The sequence below is a fragment of the Uloborus diversus genome, chromosome 3 (assembly GCF_026930045.1).
Source record: "Uloborus diversus isolate 005 chromosome 3, Udiv.v.3.1, whole genome shotgun sequence".
Taxonomy (NCBI): domain Eukaryota; kingdom Metazoa; phylum Arthropoda; class Arachnida; order Araneae; family Uloboridae; genus Uloborus; species Uloborus diversus.
Window position 1 is genome coordinate 214,890,997 of NC_072733.1, and position 22,661 is coordinate 214,913,657.

Here is a 22,661-nt window from a genome sequence, read left to right on the forward strand (position 1 = left end):
TCTGAAAAAAATACTAAGAGGCAATGTTGTTCTAACTATAACTGTCCACGCCATGAATCCGTAAAATCCAAGCTGTACAGGACTGGCTTGAACCTTTTGCATTTCGAAGGTATAGATTATCCAGAAAGTTAAGTTGACCATGAGGAGAAAAGTTATTACTTGTCTTCCAGGTTTCGTATTATCATGTTCAGGCAGATGAGTCGATCTGCACGTGATGTCAGCAACGAATAGGGACTGGAGGGTGACTTGGATTATGGTGAGGCAGCTGGTGATCATGACCAGCAGATTAGGAGTGTGGTGCAACGGTGAAAGAGTTCCAGCTATAATGCCAAACATAGCGTACGTGTATAAACCAAAGGCACTGACTCGAAGTAGAAGGTCTCGGAGATGGTCTTTCCGATCATAATGGAAACGCAGTAATCGAACTCGGAAGAACCCAACGATGATAGCGAAAATTGAGACAAGCATTATGATCGAATGAGATAAATCGGAGAGATAGACAGCCACGAGACTTAGGTCTTGGTGGTGGATAAAAACGAAAAATACAATTAAACAAATTGTCGAGATTACTAAGAGGAATAGACCTACGAACAACCCTCTGCTGGAACCGGCACAGTTAACTCTGTGAAAGGATTGCGAGCTTGAAGTTCTGGATAAAGCGTCTTCAGCACTTTGTTCGATGCGAAACATGGGATTGTTGCCTATGTTCTTCCACATGACGTATAGTACAGCTGCAGCAATCAGACTGTACTCGACGATAAATGGATACAAGAAAGGCGAAGCATCTGCTACAATGGATCCCATGATATTCTGCTTCTCACAAGGATTGCTCAAGTTTAGGGAACTATTGTTATGCTCTGCAATAAAAAAGAAAAAAGGTTACTCATATTGAAAATAAATAATGTTACATACATTTACTATTCCACCGTAATGTATAAATGCTTCAGAATGGTCTTCATTTGAATATTAAATTTTTTCAAGGTTCTTAACCTCTTATTTTTTATTCTACATAGTCTCAAACTAATGTTTTCAAAATATTGGATCAATGTGATCAAAATTCCCTGCAGAGTCTGTTTATAGTGGTATTCATAAAATATCTAGTTTTTCTACAGACATGTAGGACAGAAAAAAGGGGGGGGGGGTCTCATATGATGTCTGAAAGGTGCTTCGACTTGACACATAAGACATCTAGAAAAGAAACCGTCATACCAGGAGCAGAGAACCTTTAGACAGCCTGCATTGAATTTGAGCAGGTTAACGCGTGTATAGACTCTAGAAGATAATAATTGTTAATAACTGTTCCGAAATCATTAATTTCTATAATACTACTTAAATAATAAAAGAAACTACTGTAGATATTAGTACTTTCTATCGTATAAATGTAATAACAACACTACTGCTCCTTAACTCCTATTACACTAGTTGAATATTTTAATATAGTAACTGCCGTGAGGGTTATATTTTTTCAAGTGCTCAAGATTGATAAGGCGTTGAAAAAAACTCAAGAGATACCACATAATCTTCATCCCTGCACTATGATACCGTCTATAAGTTCATGCACAAGCAAAGGACGAGCTCAACTTTGGGCCAATATATATTTTTTTGCTACTCGATTCCCTTGAAAAGGTCTACAGGTGTTTTTTTATGTTGAGTGCATCATTTTTTCCCTTTCAAACCACGAAGAAGATGATACCAAGCTGCCTGTTGCTTTAATAGAAAACTTTTCAAACGTGTTTTTCTGAAAATCACCTAATGTTGAGTTTGCCCTTTGAGTCCGCAACGTCTCATATGAATCGGTTTTTTAAGTCTCCTGCTAATGCGTTCAATCCTTTTCCTTCCGTGTGGATTAAGATCATTACTATTATTTAAACATTATTAACAGGCCCGTATGCTACTTTAATTTTCAATGAATTTATTATGAAACTTATGAACAAATCCACAGATATATACACTTAATTGTTCGAAAAATAAATAAATACTTTGAAGCAGACTAAAGAAGATTGCTCTAAGTAATCCTTCTTGTAGTTATCATTGTGCTCTAAATTAGAGACTTTGAAAGTAAACGGGTGTTCCAAATCATGCGCTGACGTAGTAATTCTACAGATTACTATGAGTTAGGTATTGTTTTCAATGGAACGAAGTAGTACATGACAGTGGAAAATTTATAAGAACATTTAATATTTTTTTAAAGTGTACGTTCCTGGGTTAAAGGTATATGGGTCTATCTATAAATGATGTCAAATCATTTTCCAACAAAATTGACCCCCCCCCCCATGTGACAAAAAGTGCAACACTTCACTTTACTTCCTCTCTTTCCTTTGTCACGCTTTTTTGACTGTGTTATGTCAAAAACTGTCCCAAATTCACAAACGCGTCCCCTTAAAGCGTGCCATCATTTGTGGACGGATTCTATCTTACAAATTGTTTTTCTTTCGTCTGCAACAGCTTCCTTATTTATTTATCAAATTCCATGATTTATCCCTTATTTTAAATCTTATTGTGCCAGCTAAGGATGGAAAATCGATCCACGGTCTAAAAATGTACCACTTATCTAATATTTCAGGTTTAAAGATCGTCTAAGGCGACTTTTGATGGATGCGTCCTGTAATTTATTACAAATTTGACCTTAGGTTGTCTGAAGGGAGGACCATTAGGTTGCTCGGTCAGTAGAGCTTTCAACCGAATGGTCACGGGATCGAGTTTCTGTTTGAATGGTCTGCCCTTATAGCATTTTTAAATTATGCATTTAGCCTTTAAAATCTTAGGCATTAAAATTAATGCCACGGGAATGCTCTTCGCTGTTTTGACTCGATGCCTTCATTAAGCATATTGAACCCCTATAGCTGTTTTGGAGGGTTCGAAAGCTCCCGGGTTCATGACTTGGTCTGATGTTTCTGTCTACCAAGTGGGATAAGCAACAACAAATTTATACATAGGGTGTTTTTACATGATACTTTTACTGCAGGGATATAAATTTCAAGCGCGAATGCTCCACACGGGTCAACTAGTCTATAGTTTTAATGCAAATAAATAATTGACACTTAATCACAAATCTTGTCAGTTATATCATCATTTTTTGTTATATTTGCGTTACACGGCTTCAAATGCTATTTTAGCACTTGAAATACATCTAGGATCATAGTAGCTATTCTTCGTTTCATGTAAGAAAACGAAATTCACATCAGCATAATTTCATTTATCGGTGCAAATGAAATTATGCTGAAAAAGCGAAAAAATTCTCTGTAGCATTAAAGAATGCTGTTGTGAGAGACCAAATAATTTTCACTGTTTTATAGGCAGGAAACATTTTTTGAATATACAGTACGCAACATTTAACTACTTTTATGGCAGAGGCCTTTTTTTTTTTTTTTTTGGCTCTTAAAAAAGACGTAAATTAATCTTGATAACAGCCACGTAATTTTAATGTGACAAAATAAAAGTGATGCACAGTGTTCGAATCAGGAAAAATTACTTTTGAATGTTTGCAGATACAGTGGGGTTCAAATTTATTTTGAAACCTACTCGTGTGTTTCGCGTGCAGTAATTTTTATTGACAACTTACAGGGTGTCCAGCAAAGGACTCCCTGGTTTCAAAATTAAATATTTCGAAAACAAAAGACTATATTGAAAGAAAGTGAATGGTGTGCATATTGTGAAACCCCTAAAAAGCATATACAGGAACTTTGAAAATAGTTTAAAAAATTGCCAACAGTTGGCGCTGCACCCTGTAATTGCAAAAAGTCTCCATAAATAGTGCTGCAAAGAGATTGGACGATAATTTCTACAGTATATGTAAGCATATCTAAGAGGCTAAACTACTGATGAAACAACTAACCTCTTCGCAGCACTATTTACGGAGACTTCTACCGCAATTACAGCGTGCAGCGCCACCTGTTGGTAGTTTTTAAACTCATTTCCAAGCTTCTATGTATGATTTTTATGGGTTTCACAACAAACATACCCTTTATTTTATTCCAATATCGTCCTTTGTTATCGAGATATTTAATTTTGAAACCTGGGAGTCCTTTGTTGGACATCCTGTATCATGTAGTATGGGAAACTAGATTTTTTCTATGAAAAGGATATTTAGGGAAAATTTCAGACATATTATTGGTTGAACTATTACACAACAGTATTTTTCTGAGCAAAGGCATTTCAGAATTATCAGTAGTTTTCGAGAAATTTTGTGTTAAATGATACTGCACCCTTCAAATAAAAAATGAAGATTTTGGAACTTTTTAGATTTTAACCGACTTTCAACTGATATTTCATTTGCTTAAAAAGCCCACAGTTAAATGTTTTCCAAAAAGGTTAGCAATAACTGCAATCAATGGTGCTTGTGAAAAAGTTTTGTGCTGTATAACATGGCTGCACTTTATTACGTTGGTAATAATCTTTCATTTAAGTTTCATTTTATCAAAGGAAAAAGAAAAAATCAGATGGACCACTATCTAGAAAGGTGCAATTTCTTGTCCTAGTCTCGTAGCAACCTAAGAAAAGCATCTTCTGAAGAACAAAACAACAAGCATTTAAAAGTGCTAAATAATTTACTTATGTATGTGGAGGATGGTAATGACATATTAGTACTAAAATGGTCATTACCATTTTAGTACCCGTAGTCGGAATTTCTGTCTTTAACAGTCTGTTAAAAAAAAATTCAAAATGTTAGTTTAAAATAGATTTTTACAATGTTTCAGGTATCCTAATTAGAAAAGTTATTATTTTTTTTTTTTGCTTGACTACATACAGTCAAGGGCCCATACTCGGGACACTACCTTAACTTGGGACTTTTTACTGAATTTAGTTTTGAGGGTTGGTAGAACTGTCGATATTTCACAAGTAAGAAATAAATGATGTTACAGAATAAATGAATAGTTATCTTTTGAGGCATGTGACGTTAAACGAAGCGTTACGGGTTAATTTAATGATTTTGAAATTTTCGAAAAAACATACGATTTTTAAATATGGAAATAACTTTGGTTACCCACGCTAACTGAGCAGCAATAGTTTGAATTTGTTTCACACTTCCTCCCGACTATGTATCTGTATTATTTGTGCAAATTCATTCAAACTCAACTAATTCCTTTTATCTATTTAATTTATACATAAATATGAGAAATTGTAAATACGCTCCAAACTTGGGACACTGCTCCAAGTTAGGGTTCTAAGGCATAAAAAGTGTCTATAAGGAATGTTGAGGAAATGAAATGTATAACTGTATTTAGAAAAAATATATATACAATTTGTTTAAAAAAAATGATAACTATTCTGATGGCAATACATGTGTCATAGCACAACAGTACAAAAAAAAAAAAAAAAAAAAAAAACCTATTGATGAGTAAAAGACATTTTTCCTAAATGTTACATATGTTTGTTCTTTCTAATGAAAATGAGTCTCAATATAAGAGTCTAATAATGAGTCTAATTTATTTGTTGGGATTTTTACGTATTATAAAGGAATGAAAACGAATGTGAAAAGATGTGAAATGCGGAACATGGAGAACTAAAAACCAGCTGCATTAAGAATTTTTTTGTTCACCCATTGCTTTTACGCCTCCAAATATAGAGGGAAATATTACATTCAAAAAAATTAAGAAGGCTGGAGAGTCATTCAATATTTTCAGGGGCAAGTATGCATTCTGAAATCTTAGGACGTTTACAAGATTATATTATTCTTATCTAATGATTATTATTATTTTTTTTTTTTTGAATTGTAAAATAAACTTCTTTAAAATGATAGTTGGTGTCCCAAACTATTATCTATTACTGCATACATGAAAGATCAAAATATTAAATATCCTAAGGATCCGGGGGGGATCTCTAACTTAGGACAATGAACATTTATTTTAATTTTATTTTTAAAGGGACATACAAACGCATCTATACTTTGTCCTGAGGTGAAGCACTACGGCACATCCTAAAAATAGAATACTTCGTTGGAATGAAAAGCATACGATTAATTCGCTACTAAAGGTAAAAGATCAAAACTGTCCCAAGTATTGGCACTTGACTGTACATTAATGTTTCTTGCACAGTTAAAACTTTTTTGCGTCATTGTCATCGAACAGGTTTTATAAGCTTTCGGGATCACAGCGTGCAACTGGTAACTCAAATAATGTTCAGTTTTAGCAGCAGTCATCATAACTTTGTTTATAATATAAGGGTTTTTTGTGCAGAAATTTGTATGCTTCCTGATTCAGTGAATTCAATATCAAAGTACATAAATGGAAAAAACTATTACGGTTGTTATCCTTACTCACAATTAGTGATGTTCCGGATATCCGTATCCGTATCTGCGGATATCCGAGGGAAAATAAAGATCTGTATCCGTATTCCTATCCAGTTACTTTTTTGACGGATCTTAAACGGATCTTTTCTATTCTCAAAATTCTTAAATATTTGAATAAAAGACTCCTAAATTACGTTTAAATTAGGTTTTATTCCTGATATAAATAATAAGGTATCATTTCAAAAGCCACTTTGCACCCTCCGTCGCAAAATGGAAGGGGTAATAAAATGTATGTTTCTGGGTGTTTCTTTGTGGCATTGAAGCTCCTAAACAGATGAACCGATTTTAATAGTTATTTTTTTGTTCAAAAGGTGCCTGGATCGAAAGTGTTCTTAGCTTGGCATCGTTTTTGTAGAACTAAAAAACCGGCTTAGACTTTTTCAGAATAATGGTAGTAAAAACTTACCCGTACGTTTAAAATATTGGCCCTAATTGAAAGAACGAGGTTTTCTGCGTTTAATATTTATTTGGAACTTCCGATTTATATACAATAGAGGAGCTATAATCTTGTTAAGTAAATTTCAAATGTAATTCTAAGCCTTTGTACGCATGATTGGTAGCGACTTCATAGTCGGAAGATAAATAGAAAAAGCTCAATGATTTAAAATTTCTATCTGTTGTCAGTTCATATTTGTTAACAATGTGTGTTCTGACCCGCGAAATTCATCTTTATGACGATCGTCCCTCTGGGACATATCCTTTTTTTTCAATTTTTAATTTAATATTAGTTTTTGTTATTGATTTGGGGTTCTAAATTATCTATTTATTGTTTGTAAAGGGATTCCCGCCTCTGTTATTTCGTCGGTCGGAGTAAGTTGGGTGGAATGGGTCAGCGCTGCATTTATGCTGAAATAAAATGCGAAAAATTATTTCTAACCTGTCTAGTAGCAGCTTTGCACTCTTGCTCCTGTATCCTGTATGTTATGTCTTGCTCCTGTATGTTATATTCACATTCTAAGCATCAATACAGAGCTGACCCATTCCTTCCAACTCTCCCTCAATTTTAACGGAGATTTCTTTAAAGAGTAAATCATAGTCTTGATTATAGTTTCGCCTTAGATGACATTTTTTGAATAAACAATGCCATTACCCTGCCGGGAATACCTTTCGTAACAAATTTTACACTTGAATAGTTGAATCGGGTATAAAAATTTTGAGATCCGTATCCGCGGATCTTGACGCTAATGATCCGTATCCGTATCCGCGGATCTATTTTTTTTTAACGATCCGGCACATCACTACTCACAATGAGTCATATTTAACATTTTTGTGCAATTTTGTTCTTTTTATGCTAATGAAATTTTGTTCAAAATATATAAATTTCTATCGAAGGTACCCATGTCTTATGTCTTGTTAGATGAAATACGTTAAATTGTCATTATACTATCCGGGGGCAGAAATTAAAACCATGTAGTCATAGACTGGCAATATCATAAAACTAAGAGCATTATGTCTAACATTTTAGATGCTTTATTCTTTGGATGTTATTTTTTAAAAATTTGATTTTTTTTTTGTATAAGTTTAATTGAAAATTATTAATAAAACTAGTTGATGAGTCTTTTAAAACTTTTTAGGGATTTTGCATTTTCAGTATATTTATTTTGATTTTAGGTGATAAATTTAATGGAGTATTAATTAATCAATTGGTCCATGAATCAAAATTGAGGATAACTAGGGCAAAAAATGGATAATGGCACTTTTTCTCAAACGTACAAATTTAATCCTCAATGTTTAAAAAATAAATGAAGCTTTTTTATGAACTTCAGCAGTTTAACAAAAATTCATTTTTTCTAAAAAATGCCAATTTTTGGAGAGTTGTCCATATACAATCGGTCAGATCTAATGGTATAATTTCCACCAACCGTATCGCCTATTCTTAAGTAAATTCCTTACATACGTTAGTCGTTTTCGCTATTTCTTTTACTTCTTGTCCCGCACATACACATCTGAACATGTCATCGGAATATATCAGGGTTCGCATTAGATTCGCATGATTCTAGTAATAATTTACAAAATACATTTGCATGCTGTTCCTATACAAATCCCACTTAACAGTTTGGTTCAAGTAAGAAATCCCACCTTGAAATTTTCATTGTTGTGAACCTTGGTATATATATAGTGCTTTGTGTGTTAAGTTCAAGTTATGCTTTTTATATTTCCGTAAAAAAATGACTTTTTAATTTCTTTTCTCATACGAATTAATACATATGTTACCGTTAAAGTATGAAATCCGTTATTTTATAGAATACCTAGTTATTTCATGGAATAACTGATCGTGTCCGTTAAAGTGTAAAACTCTCTTGTATTTCATGGTTTAACTAGTTATTTTATAGAATAACGATCTGTGGCCTGTTAACGTGTAAAATAATCTATGTCATATATTTTGCACGACAAATACATTTACTTTCCACTCCTGTGTGTTACCCCCAAAATGTTCGTGTAAAACCCAGTGTGTTAACAAAAAATGCTTTTGTTTTAGAAATAATGTTCTTTGTAATTCCAAGGGTCCATTTAGTAATCCTTGTTGTAACAAATGATTTTGTGGTACGTTCCCATAAATACCATTTTTACGCTGCATAAATTAGATAAATTGCTTATTTTTCATTTTAATTGTCTATCATTAGTTTATTTATAGAATACCTAGTCATTTCATAGAATAACTAGTTAAAGTGTCAAATTAATAACATATTGCACACTTTAACGGACACGATCAGTTATTTTATGGAATTACTAGGTATTCTATAAAATAACTGCATTATATACTGTAACGGTAACACATACACTGAAATTCGGCTGCCGATTCATATATTATATTCGTTTCAATCGAGATGTTGTTTTTACCACAAATAGTTCTTGTCAAAAAGGTTTCATGATTTTAAGTATTTTGAGAATAGTTTTTTACGATAATTTGATGAATGCTCTCTCGTACGCTATTCAGCATATCTTTATATTGAATTATCTTCTCACAAAATTCCTTGTTTTGAATAGTTCTTCCTGCACCGATGTGAATCAAATTGCTATGGCACCTTGTCCAATCCGTTTTTTCAAATTTGATACATATGTTTACCTCTACCTACAAGGATCGATGTTTTACTGTAAATGTTATTAATTGCCTGAGTTTGTTTAATTGTTTTCTCATTGCAGCTAAGTATTAGCGGTAACAAAAGAGAAAAAAAAAAAAACATGAGGTAGGAAAAAAAAAATTCGACTTGCAGTCAGAAACTTGGCACCGCAGATTGAAGCATTCTTGTTAGTTGAAGAAAGTTTCGACCGGAGGTTTGGCTGTCTGAACGAAGTTCAAATTGTCTGATGAGTACGGGCGTAATTCTACAACAAGGTTACACTTATTGGTCCTGCAATTTCATCAGCTTTGACAAGCTAAGTCATGTGCCATGACAAAACTCTTTGACAAAAAAGCAAGAAACGTGGGACAAAATGAAAAAAAAAAGTCTCATTTAAAGCTATGGAAGGCATGTAATATGAACTGAGTACTTGTCTACATGAAGTAACTTGGTTAATAAATTTTTCTTTTGTTTCTCAAAGTACAAAAAGCAAAAATTCAAGGTCAATGAAAAGAAAACAGTGTAATAATCATGGCCATCGCGTGGTCAAAAAGAGATAAGTGTATGAAATATTCGCTCCCCATTGGAAGAATGGGGAACAAGTTTTTTCTAACGCATCTTAAATGGAGAGACAGAGTTTTTCAACTTCTGGTTTTAAGAGGGAGAGTTGTTACTACATCTAAGTTTTTGCAATATGATCCTAGTCGTGATTAAATATATTCACTCAAAATAAGGGACTGTAATGTTAGGTGTAGAAGAATTTCGGGAACTCTCCCATATAAAATTTCGGAAAGTGCAACTCTAAAAACAGTTATAGACGGTTTTTGATGATGTTAGAAGAGAAGAAATACGAGGGGGCCCACTCAGGGAAATTTATTGAACTCGAAGTTTTAAAATTGCACTTTATGCAATCTCTGGTAATGTTAAGGCGAGAAGAGGTTTGGAGGCTCTCCCCTACCCATTTTTTCACTCCTTCCACAACACCTTAGCAATGGCCCTCTGGATGATTAATATTATTTACAACGTTCTATGATAATTACGCTCATATTACATTATAACGTTAACCTCACTGTGTATAGGCGATGGTGCTAAAGATATTTGTAAATCCTCTTGGATATAACGCGTGTTCCAGGCTGTAATTTAAACTCACAAGGCTGTTGTATTTGTAATGTTTGATGATTTCACTTCCTCTTTACTTGAATGAAAATCATCATACGTGATTCCAATTTTTCGTTATTGCTGTATCGCAAGTAAAACCGATTAAACATTTGTTTAAGTTGTTTGACAACGTTTTTAATTAGAGTAAAAAACCTTTTAATTTAATCTAGGGATTCTCAATCTTACAAGGTCTTCAGACCTCTATTGAGCGAAATTTATTTTAATCACTTTACACTCGCAATAAATACCCCCCCCCCTTTCCCCCCCCCTTTGGGGGGGGGTGGAGAGGGAATACTACAGTTAATAAGGTTTGAAATTAAATGTGTGTGTTTTTTTTCAAATTGTAAGAGCTTTTGTGGTGTGTTTTTACGTATCATAGCACATAACACTTGCTTTGATTTTTCAATAGCAATGAAAGACATAAACAATTCGTTTTTTTTTCTTTGAGGGGGGTATGACAACCTGTCATTCTTCTAAAACGGCAATACGTTCCAATCTTATCTTCTCCACGGTCCCTGCAAACTTCGAACCGAATATCTCCTTTAGTTTTGGTCGCAAATGATTTAAATTTTTTGTTTTGGAATCATTTTCAGCGGAGATTATCCCCCCCCTTTTTTTTTGCTTCGGACTCTCAAGATCTTAACTCTACACCTTATTTTGACCATTTCTGCAGCTGGAAGTATGCATCTAGGATTAACGGTTGAAAAATAGAGGTCTTGCAGATTAAACGGGATCTCGCTGTATAACAGTAACAAAGATACATAAAACACATAAATATGCTGCACAGAACAGAATCACATGTTTTCGTTTTCAAGTACAGGTTATTCAGATCTGAGACGTAACTAAACGCTTATAAGTTCAGTTTTTCTTTACTGTAGTTTCACAAGACATGATGATTCCGCAAGAATATCTTATTAAAGTTCAAATACTTGCTTAGCGTCAGTAACTTAGTTTGCTCGCAAGTTTTAATCTTTCAGTAAAATAAATAGTGATAATCAAATAACCAAAAACATTACCAGTTACTCGGAAGGGCAAAATAAGTTCCTCCAAGCTTGAACCAAGACCACTTTCTCTTTGGTTTTCTGCAATCGCTTCTAACGCTTCTTTTCCAACTGTTCTGATCCAGACGCATAAATTTGTGGCAATTATATGCATAAGGCCAAACCTAGCGACAACTTTAAATTTCTGTATGTTTAGCTGAAAATAGAATAGAAATGACTCCATTAGTGAACTTTGTAGAGTATTCAGTATGCATTGACAAAAAGTACCGTCAAAAGAGGTTGATCGGAACACGTTTTGGCATTGACGATAAAAAAAAGGAATATTTTTTAAATTTGTTTTTTGACTGGAAACTTCAGTCTTGTTTCATTCTAGCAGGTTTAAGCAAAAACAAAGCATTTTGAACAGTTTGCATTTAATATAAAATTATTTAGGTGTACTCTGATTCTATCTGCAGAAAGAGGTAGATCGGAGCATAGGTTGAAACTTTTATTTGTCACGATTCAGCCTTTAATCGAGTTATTAAAAGCAAGTAAAACTCCGATATATATATATATATATATATATATATATATATATATATATATATATATATATATATATATATAATATATATATATTATATATATATATTATATATATTATATATATATATATATATATATATATATATATATATATATATTTCAATGCAAGTGAATGTATGATTTGTCAATAAAAAACGCAGTCAAGGTTAGAATTTGTCGTGTGTTCACTGTAAAAAAATTCCGAAACGTTACTGGTTATTTCCGTGGAATGTCTCGGGATTTCACACGTTTTCACCTATTTCCCCGTAAAAACAAGTATCATCACAAAAAAGGTTCCTGAATCGCTACAAGTTGCACGCGTGCAGACTTTTCACTGTTGTGGAAAATATTTTTAGCAACCAGTTTAAAGATTGAATGAGCGTGTTTATTAAGTGTATTGACCTATGATTTCTTACGGCTTGTCCAGATTGACTAAGCGCCCAATGAGAGTGAAAATGTCAATGGATAGCTACAGCGTTGAAAGGCAGGAATTGCAGGCACGAGATAGGCTTGGTTCCTTCTTGCATAGCTTTGGCCGTGGTCGCTCTGATTTTTATGGAGCCATCTTAGTAAATTAGGAAGGTTCTAATCAACTACACTAAACCTACTTAATTTTTCCAGAAGGTTCTAGAGACATGATTGGCTTTAACAGGGCAGATTTCGCAAGTCTTCATAAAGTTTCAAGGTTAATTTCAGAAAGGTTACTGACTTTTAGCGGAAAGCGTTCCTGGTTTTTCCAAGATATGTTACTGAAAGAAATTGGGCGCATCAGCTGCCCATTATTTTCCAGGAACGTTTCTGAATCGTTTTTACAGTGTTTCATTGAGAAATAGAAAGATTTAATACAAATAAAATTCTTCATATCGTTTATTAAAATTGTCATGTCCTTGAAATGAGCTGATATTGGAACGTTTTCACTTGGCTGAATTTTCTTTATGAATCTCTTGGAAGGAACGATGCCTAATTCTCCGTTTTTTAGAATATCCAGGTATTGGACACTCTTTTCTAAATTTTGCCCACACTTTCATCTATGTTTGGATACAGGATTTTGGCGACATAGAATCGGTATGAATTTTTCTCCTAGAACTTTAATCAGGAGTCTTTTGAAGCAAATGTGGTTGGAAGTTGGGAGTTTTCTCGGATTCCAAAAACTGTGCCCTCTTCCAAAGTTTTAGGCAATATGAGCTCTTCGTCATTCCCTTGAATACAATGATTGGGGGTGTAAATCTTCAGAAAATAATTTTGTCAGCAGTTTCTTTTGTTTTTTTTTCTTCCCCCTTTTAAAAACTTTGATCATTACATTGATTTGCCATTCATACCCACCACTAATGCAGCCAGCATATATCTTCTGAAGGGAAGGATGGGGTTACGGGCCACTCATTAATGACGTAAAGATGATTTTGGCAATTTTTGACCCCTCCTCCCCCCATGTAAGGGTAAGTAATATTTTTCAGACCCTCTTCCTCACTGTTAAAAATTCAGGAAGATTTTCTGGTAATTGTTACTGTAAAATTGCATCGCCGACGCATCGCTGATTTTTACGGTAATTTATACCAGAGAAATAAGCGATCCCAGCGCCAACTGGTTGCTGTGGCCTACCGAGGAAACCGTAAAATTTTACAGTAACATTTGATTTTTACGGTAATAGTTACTGGCAACATGGATGCCAGTAACAATTACCGTAAATTTTCCGGAAAATTTTTAACAGTGATCTTACGCAAGATTTCATTTCGTTTTTCAAATAATAAAATAATTAATCTTACATCACTGAAATTGTTATTAAATTCACTATTATTAAACTTTTTAAAACCTTTTTGGGCAAAGAAAAATTTACGACAACAAATCTAGACTGAATATTTTTTCGACATATTTTGTCTTTGTGTATGATGCGATACTAACTAATGAAAAATAAGACATTTCATACACAGTGCAATTCTTTTTTTATATTTTACACTATCCATTCTTTGATAAACATGTAAAAAAAATGCTCGTCCTAAAACGTATTTTTACCTTCCAGAAGCAAATGAAATATGATCCCTGCTAATCCACTTGACCGCGTGATTTCTAATATAAAATATTGACTTGGAAAATATTGCGTAAGAATGGGTCTAACCCCCCCCCCCCCCAAGTAAAAGATTTTTCCAACACCTCCTCGGGACTCTTACGTAATTAATGAATGCCCCCTTATATCAGAAACATGAATATAGGATAACACGCAAGGATTAGCAATATGGCTTAGAAACCAAAGCTTCTGTAGGGTTAACCTCCATCTCCCCCTCCCCTTGTTGCGTGTCTACATATCCATTTACAGATAACATGAAATGACTGTTGTGTGCTTGAATAAAATGGCAGTCATCTGAGGAAAGAGTCAGAAAAAAAAATGTGTTTCGATACACCCCGTAAATCCTAAATCCATCAGCCTCAGACATTATCCGCTTTTTGTGAAACAGTTTGAAGAATTCGTAAGTTCGCATACGTTAGGCTGTTGTACAAACCAGTGCCTAGTATAAAATACTTTCCTTAGGCATAGAAGATGAAAAGGGCAGTACCTACACACACAACTTTTGCAGATGATGAAAACGTGAAGTAATTTGACTTTTTGCATGTGGATCATTTCACGTTAAGACACCCAAATTAAGAGTTGGTCATGCTGTCATGACTCAGATGTTGTCGATTATTTTTTTACGAATAGATATCTATGAGATGCTAAAATTAATTGGTATGAGTTTAGAAAATTATTTCTAAGTTTTCAATTTTTAACCAATTAAGCTGAACAAGGTATCAATCAAGCTAATACTTTTCTCTTTCAGTATAAACAACAGGAAGTATTCTGTGAATAGTGGAGGGCTGCCACTCTTCAGCTAAAATTAGTTTTTATGCTTTTACAATTGATGGGGAGATTTAATAAGTCATATCTCTGCGTACTAATACCTGCATCTTTTTTTTTTTTTTTTTTTTTTTTGTAGTTTTAATGAATCAAGTTCTTACAATGTTTACTACTTACTGCTATTGGTACTATCTTGAGCTTAAAAAAGCTCAAAAGCTTTTCAGAACAATTAATACTGGAATATTAAAGAATTAAAAAATGATTTGTATCAATCCTAAATAGTTAAAAAGTTGTTCACCTTGGGAAAGAATTGTGCAAAAACCTCAATTTCCGACATGACAGGAAAAGAAGGGGGAAAAAAAAACTTTTGATTGAAAATATATTAAATATAGGTTTAAAAACCTTTCTAATGGCCTTAGTTTGCATTTTTTTCAACATCAATGGACCAAAAGGAAAAAAAAACAATATTGAAATTTTTTTAATAATGTGAACTTGCTTGAATTAAGTAACACATGACAAGGATCCTCCTCTCTTACACTCATGTAGCCAAACTCTGGATTATTTGAAGAACATTATTTTTGCTGATTGAAGTACTTACATTCTGAAATCTTTTTCAAACTTATTTCAAAATTGGTAAAATTTTCAACTTTCTCACATATTGATACAAAGAAAATGTTTTCCATCTGCCATCTTTTTAAAGAGCTGAAACAGATGGTATTGAAGAAAACTTGGTAATTTGTTCCACAACTAAGTAAAAAGTGTAATATAACTCTTAGTTAAACTAAGAAATAAAGTAAATTATTATAAAATGTTAAATGAGAGGTATGCTTATGCGGACTGTATAAGTTTAAAAAATGTACCCTGTTTTTAATTCAACCAAAAGTTATCTTAAATTTTTTTTTCTCTATTGCAGAACATTTTACAAAGTTTCCTTCAGTATCTTCTGTGTGAGCTGTTTAAAATATGTCAGATGGAACACATTTCCTTTTTTTCAAGAGATGAAAAAATTCAGAATTTTTATCAATTTTAAAATAAGTTTCAAAGATATTTTAAAATTTAATTCCATCAGCAAAAATAATCTTCATCAGAGAAATATAGAGTTGGACTGCATGAGTAATGTAAGAGTAGAGGATCATTGTCAGGTGTTACGTAATCCAAACAAATAATCGAAACAAGTTCAAATGTCTTGAAAAAAAAATCAAAAGAATTTTTTTTTGTCTTTAAATGTCAAAAAAAAAGCAAAATAATGCCTTTAGAAAAGTTTTATAAACTATTCTTCTTATTACTATTCTTAATATATTTAGTTTTTTTTTTCAAACGATTTTTTCCCCTTCGACATTTTAGAATTCATTATTCTGAAAAGTGTTAGGGATTTTTTAAGCTAAAAAATACTTTAAAGTTGTAGAAAACTTGCATTTGAAGTAAATTTTTTGCAAAACAAACTTTTTTTTTGGTATTTCAAAACACCAAAAAACACCTTTCTACTTTTTTTCTTCATAGCAAGAGAATGATTTATTTAACTGCAAAATAATAATAATAATAATAATAATAATAATAATGCAGACATTCATTGGTACTCTGGACATATGACTTATTAAACCTCCCAATTTAAAAAAGCATAAAAACTGAATTTAGATTAGGAGTGATAACACTCCACTATTCACAGAATACTTTCTGATGTTGATACTAAAAGAGAAAAGTATAAGCTTGAAATTGATACCTAATTCAACTTAATTGGTAGAAAAATAAGAAATTAGAGAGTATTGTATTCCGAAGGTGACTCCAAAAAGCGATCGAAATTTTGAAAAAAAAAAAAAAAAAACTCCAAGGGTAATTTTTATTCAAAAAATTATATAAAAAAAAATGATTTGAGCCTATTTCATAGATTTGTTAAAAAAATGGACAGAATCTGAAATATGACGGCACATGGGCATAAGTCGATTTTATGTGAAATGACCCATATTTAACATTCTATTTTCTACATTGCATGCACACGTTTATCGAAAAATTTGTTTTAAACTATCTTGCTGTAACGCGTGGAAAAAAGGTACATTTTTGCATGGGAATTTTTAGAACACATACTAGCAAGCAAAAAAAAAATATGGACGGACAGTAAGAAATTTTTTTTTTCGGTTATAAAATAAGAAAACAACGAGATTCCTTGCTTTTAATATGTTATCTTATTTCCCCAACCGTTTTGTAACATATAGTTTGCTAACAGGTAAATGAAAATTTATTTTAGGCATGGATGAGTCTTGATGTTCCTGAATTCGACTATTGCATTGAAAAGTTTTGTACTTAGTTGATTAAAACAATAAATATATAAGGAGTTCGGTACTAACGGACCAAGATAAATATTTCTTTATTTCATTGAATGATATTAATAGAAACTATTCACGATGCAATTTAATGCAAAAACGGTCCAATCTACCTTCCTGTTATATTCATTAAGTGACAGAACTAAATGCATTTTCCCATGCATAACAATGTTAGTATTTGCTAGTCAATTGCTTGGCTGAAGTCTTTACATGCGTCGTATATTAACTATGTGTTTAATAAAATATATAGGTCCTTTGTGTTTGATAGGTCAACGTTTGAGCACTATTGACGGATATTTGAAGCACTTACTCTTGCATTGACGAAGATGAAGTACATTTGAGCAAAAGTAAAGATCATCTGTAAAATGGGATTTAAACCCAAAAATACATTGTAGCAAAGTGATGATGGAGGCACTTCAAAGAAGGATCCAAACTCTAATCCGTTGTAAACCATCGTGCCTAATCCAAAGGCTGAAAAGAAAATTTCAGTTAATGTTGTCCATGTTCCAAACAAACACTAATACAATACTGCTAAACTACAATAAGTTTACCGAGACTGGGGAGTGCAAGTGAATAAGCGGCTTACAAAGTTTTAGATCAAATCGCACACTTCTCTCTTTGCACTTCTATGTCGAGTCTGACTCGACATCAACATCAGTTTTTTTTATTATAAATTTCTTAGTCGAGTTTGATTCGACATTTGTTCCAAGTCCAAACCGATAGATGTCGTGCACACTTTGTTGGCACAAGGATCTGCACATTTATACTTCCTTTCATTTAGATCCAAATGAGACACATAAAAGTTTTGGGGGATGTTGGTAACAAAATGGAAATATAATTAGGAATGCAGAGGATGAAAAAGACATTATATTTTTTTTAAATTTGAATGAACACGCTAAAGTTAGAAATCAATCAAAAAGGAGTGTTTTAATTGAGTAAAACGAAAAATCAATGGGAATGACAACTAACTTAAAAAAAAATATAGCAACCTGAAAATTTAATAAATTTAAAAATACAGTAGTTAATCTCATAATAAGGTGCATCAATTAAAAAAATTTTGAAAACACTCCATTGATAGTTCTAAAGTACGTAAAGATATTTTTTAAGTGAAGGGAAATATTGTTTGCTTTATCAAGGGTAGATAATTGCATGAATTTTCTTCATGTAGGATAATTTTTCAAAGATAACTTTCATCTTTCAAAGAGAGGATTTTTTTTACATGAAATTTTATCCGTAAGAATATTTTATTCTTTCAGACGAAAAGAGAAAATATTCTGCTGACGTAAATTAACATTACTCAGTGATCGTGTGCAAGGAACATTGTAAGAAGGAAAAATAAAGTTCAGTTAGAACAAAATCATTATTTTTTCCAAAGTCTCCTTCATCTTCCGCTGAGTCTTTTAGGAATAAGTACACTGTTAAAACCAGAGTCACCTAATGGGTGCCCTTTTTCACCTTAGGGTGCAAAGACGGAACCTTAGGGTGCAATGCATACTAAGAAATATGATTAGAATGCCTTTTGGCACCTCAATGGATGAAAGACATTAATGAAGGTTCCAACAGCTCACGCAATGGCCAATAGCAGAGTCTTTTCCTCCATAAGGATGCCTCGCATACGCATGCGCCGGCATTTAGGGCTTTCCAACATGCTTGATCTTTTTAGAGTTGTTTTTCTAAGTAAACTTACTACTCCTTATTGTTTAGTTTACCGTTATAAACATAGTAATGTCTTGCTATTTCTATGATGTGTAATAATATATGGTCTTACTTGCTTGTAGTGTCAAGGATCTCTCGGATTCTTCCCAAAAATATTTATTGTTAGCAATACGAAGTTCTTAATATCCAATGAGGTAATTAACTCTTAGAGCAGAGACACTATTAAATGTATACACATTTTTTCACAATAAACTAACTGCGTAGACGTAGCTAACAAAGGAGCAAAGGGAAAAAAAAAACGGTTCGATAAAGAAATCTCTCTGTGTGTTTGAATGCCATTACTCATGACTTCTGGACCCTGGACCATTTTTACGTTAATATCTTTCGTTGGTGTTATTGTAAGAAACAAATGAAATGTCTATAAGCGTTTACTTTTTCTGATTTCTGTTACCAATGCTTTTCATCAGATACAATGAATAGATCGTTAAAACTTGTTTTGGTTATTAATGTCAAAAACAGCCCATATTAAAAAAAGGGTATTTTTAGATAACTTATCGTCAAAAAGGATATTCAAATGTCGAATCATGTATTAAAAAGAATTGATCGTTTATGAAACGTGTGCATTTCATGACATGAGTTGATTTTTTTCGTGATTGTAAAGAAACTGAATATTTTTGACTGTAAATGATCCATAAACACCTACATACTTCATTTTCGGTATCATGCTGTAGTAAATGTCAATATCATTTAAAATTACTGGGAAGTCCAAGAGTATATATGAGAGTTAGAGCTCGGATAGAGGAATTGAAGTCATGAACACTTCTAAACTATGTTGGAAAGTCTGAAATGTGATCAAATGCCTTAAATTACAAGTTTTAATCAGATTTGAATTCAATATGAAAAAACATACCAAGACTTCGTATATCATAAATAAAAACAATAAACTTGGCGCAATTGTATTGAAAACCGCCCACAACATGGGGGGGGGGGGGAGTAGGATCCTCAATAGGAAGCAGTAAAAGACCATTTTTCTCTCCTGGGGTTCCATCTGTCACCCCCAGTGCACTTTGAGTTGAGGGTGTCACCCTTGTTAAGGGTGCAATTTTGACTCCCTATGGGTGCCGTTGGTGCTACAAGCGTTTCACCCCTTGAGAGGTGCCAAATGTAACCTGTACTTTTAACAGTGTACAGTTTTGCTCAATATTTGCTTTAGAATGCCCAAATACTTTTGACGTATATATATAATGTACTAGTCTTTTGGCAATGGGCATCTTATGGGCATATATATATATATATATATTATATAATTAATGAGCATATATATTTATTAGGCATTCCTTTAATGGGCATATATATATATTGCACATCTTTAATAATCTTATTATTTCATCTTGAAATTAATATTTTCATCATTTGTTGCTATTTAGATAATTATTGAACGTTTATAACCAGGGCTACGTGATAACAAAAATATATTTTTCTTCATTTTTGGTCTTTTTTTCCTTTATATGGTATTGCTTTTTTGAGTCACTTTTTAAAATGTTTTTGGATTTTTGAACATTTCTCTTTTAATTTTAAGTTCGTAGATTTTTTTTTCTGAATGAGGATTTTGGTGGACAGGATTTTTTTTCTTTTGGTGCATTTTGCGAGCTAAAAAAATGACTTTCATACTTTTAAGCAAACATTTTGGGCGTTTTAACTGGAGAAAAGAGTGGATTAGGAATTAGAAATATTTCCATAAGAGAAAATTGTTATTTTAAATGTGCTCCAATAACATTAGTTGAAGTTGAACGGTGTTATTCAAATGTTTTCTTTCGTTTCTAAGAATATTTAAACTTTGATAATATAATGCGATTATGATGCTCTCGTAGATTGAAACTAGAATTTTTAATTCTTATTTCCTTCATCTGGTATTTATTTACAGTAAATTTGTTAATAAATTACAATTATTCTTTTTGTTATTCACCCTTTGAAATTAAAGTTATAATACACAAACACGTATTTTTTACATTATATTTATTAATGCAAGTTCGGATTTATGATACAAAATACAAATAATTTAAAAAAAAACCTGTGCGAAAACTTTTTTTTGTCCATTTAGTTATCATTTGGGGATCATTTTTGTTGATTTTAAAGACTTTCTTTTGCGTTTTTAAAAATTTTTCCTGTCGCCAGCATCCTATCCTGGCATAACTATCATGAGATCAGTAAATGTTTTTTAAGTGACAAACAAATGATTCAAGAGAAAAATGACATAAGTACGTCCTAATGGCTTAGGTGATCTCTACTACTGCTTTTGGTTTCATTGTTACTGGTAACAATCGATATGAATGTGAGTCGTAATACAAATACCTTTTGTGATTTGGGGGAAAACTGCAAGTGTTATATGAGATTATATTTTAAGCTAAATGAGTCTTGGAGTCATGGGCGTGCACGGGGAGGGGGGGGGGAGGAGAAGGGACGCCTGTTGACCAGTGCCCGAGCCTGAAGGAGGTCCGAGATTTTTAAAATGAGGGGTGAAATATATGTAGAGACGTTGGGCTTAACAATATGGAGAGACGCACGTAAAAGTCATTTGTGAAGAGGCCCCAAAATTTCTGTGCACTCCTCTGCTTTGTGTCAAAAAGAAGTTATAACTGTCATACTATACCTATTGCACCAATCCTTAAGAAAAGACTTCCGTGGCTTTTGTCATTGTCTGAAATGCGATATTTTTTGAGTCTGGGTGGAACAGGACCATCTGGACCGTTGTCGACCCCCTTTCTCACCCAGCCTTCGCAAGCTTTCCAGGATGGTTATCTTCTTCGCCACAGCACTTAATCCACTCCCAGCCGTAGAATCACGTAACAGATAGATATAGATGTATAGCAAAAATAGGAGCGACATAGAATATAGGTACAAATAAAAGCCCTGGAAAAAGAAAACAATGTTTGACAATTGGATACTCTAAATAAAATTAATGTAGCACAAATTAATTTCAGTTTTGATAAACGAAAGCCAAGTGTCAAAATTCTTGAATTCGTATGCAATATTCAATTCCGTTGATCTAGTTGAACTCTGTAATTCAGCATCAAGTATGATTCCGATTCAGTAAATGATCCATTGCACAAAACGTTTTTAGATAATGAGTTAGGTGACATTCTTTCGAATTTGTACGTGCATGTTATGTCCAGAAAATAATGTCAGTGAGTCCATTACAAGATATTTATTGATCCGACAGTTAAAATACGCGCCAAGTTTCTAAAAAAAACTCTAAGTCAGTATATCGCTTTCAGCGAGATATTCGTGTATTGAATAAATTATTAAGTATTGAATGGGTATTGAATGAATTATTGAGTATTGACTGGGTATTGAACGAATTATTCGTGTATTGAATGAATCGCAATTTGAGGCATTAAACTTAAAGACTTGAGCCTTGGTTCAAGGAAGTTTAATGTCTCAAGATCATTAAAATGATGTTCTGCAATGTTTGCCTTCAAGTAGGGGGACAAGAAGAAGTTAAGCGAGTAACGTTAGAATTGTAGGTAGGCAGAAAAATTGCTGATACTCTTGAATGTTGGCCAAGAGGCAGGTGACCATCTTTACGCATTTTTACGCTTACAGATAACTCATCACAACCTCTTGAACTGTAATTTTGGAATGTTTCATATCTGTGCTATTCAAAACGCTCACCAGACAACATGAGTTCATGATTTCAGTCACATTTTGTCTCTGGTGGCTGTTGAAAATCTTCCACCACGGGATTAATCTGTGACTTCTCACGGCTTTCAAAAATCACTTGTCTTT

General features: G+C 33.0%; 1 pseudogene; it reads right to left on the reverse strand.

Moving 5' to 3' along the window:
- The window catches only part of LOC129219171 (proton channel OtopLc-like), a 39,508-nt pseudogene that overhangs the window by 4,216 nt on the left and 12,631 nt on the right, over positions 1 to 22,661 (reverse strand).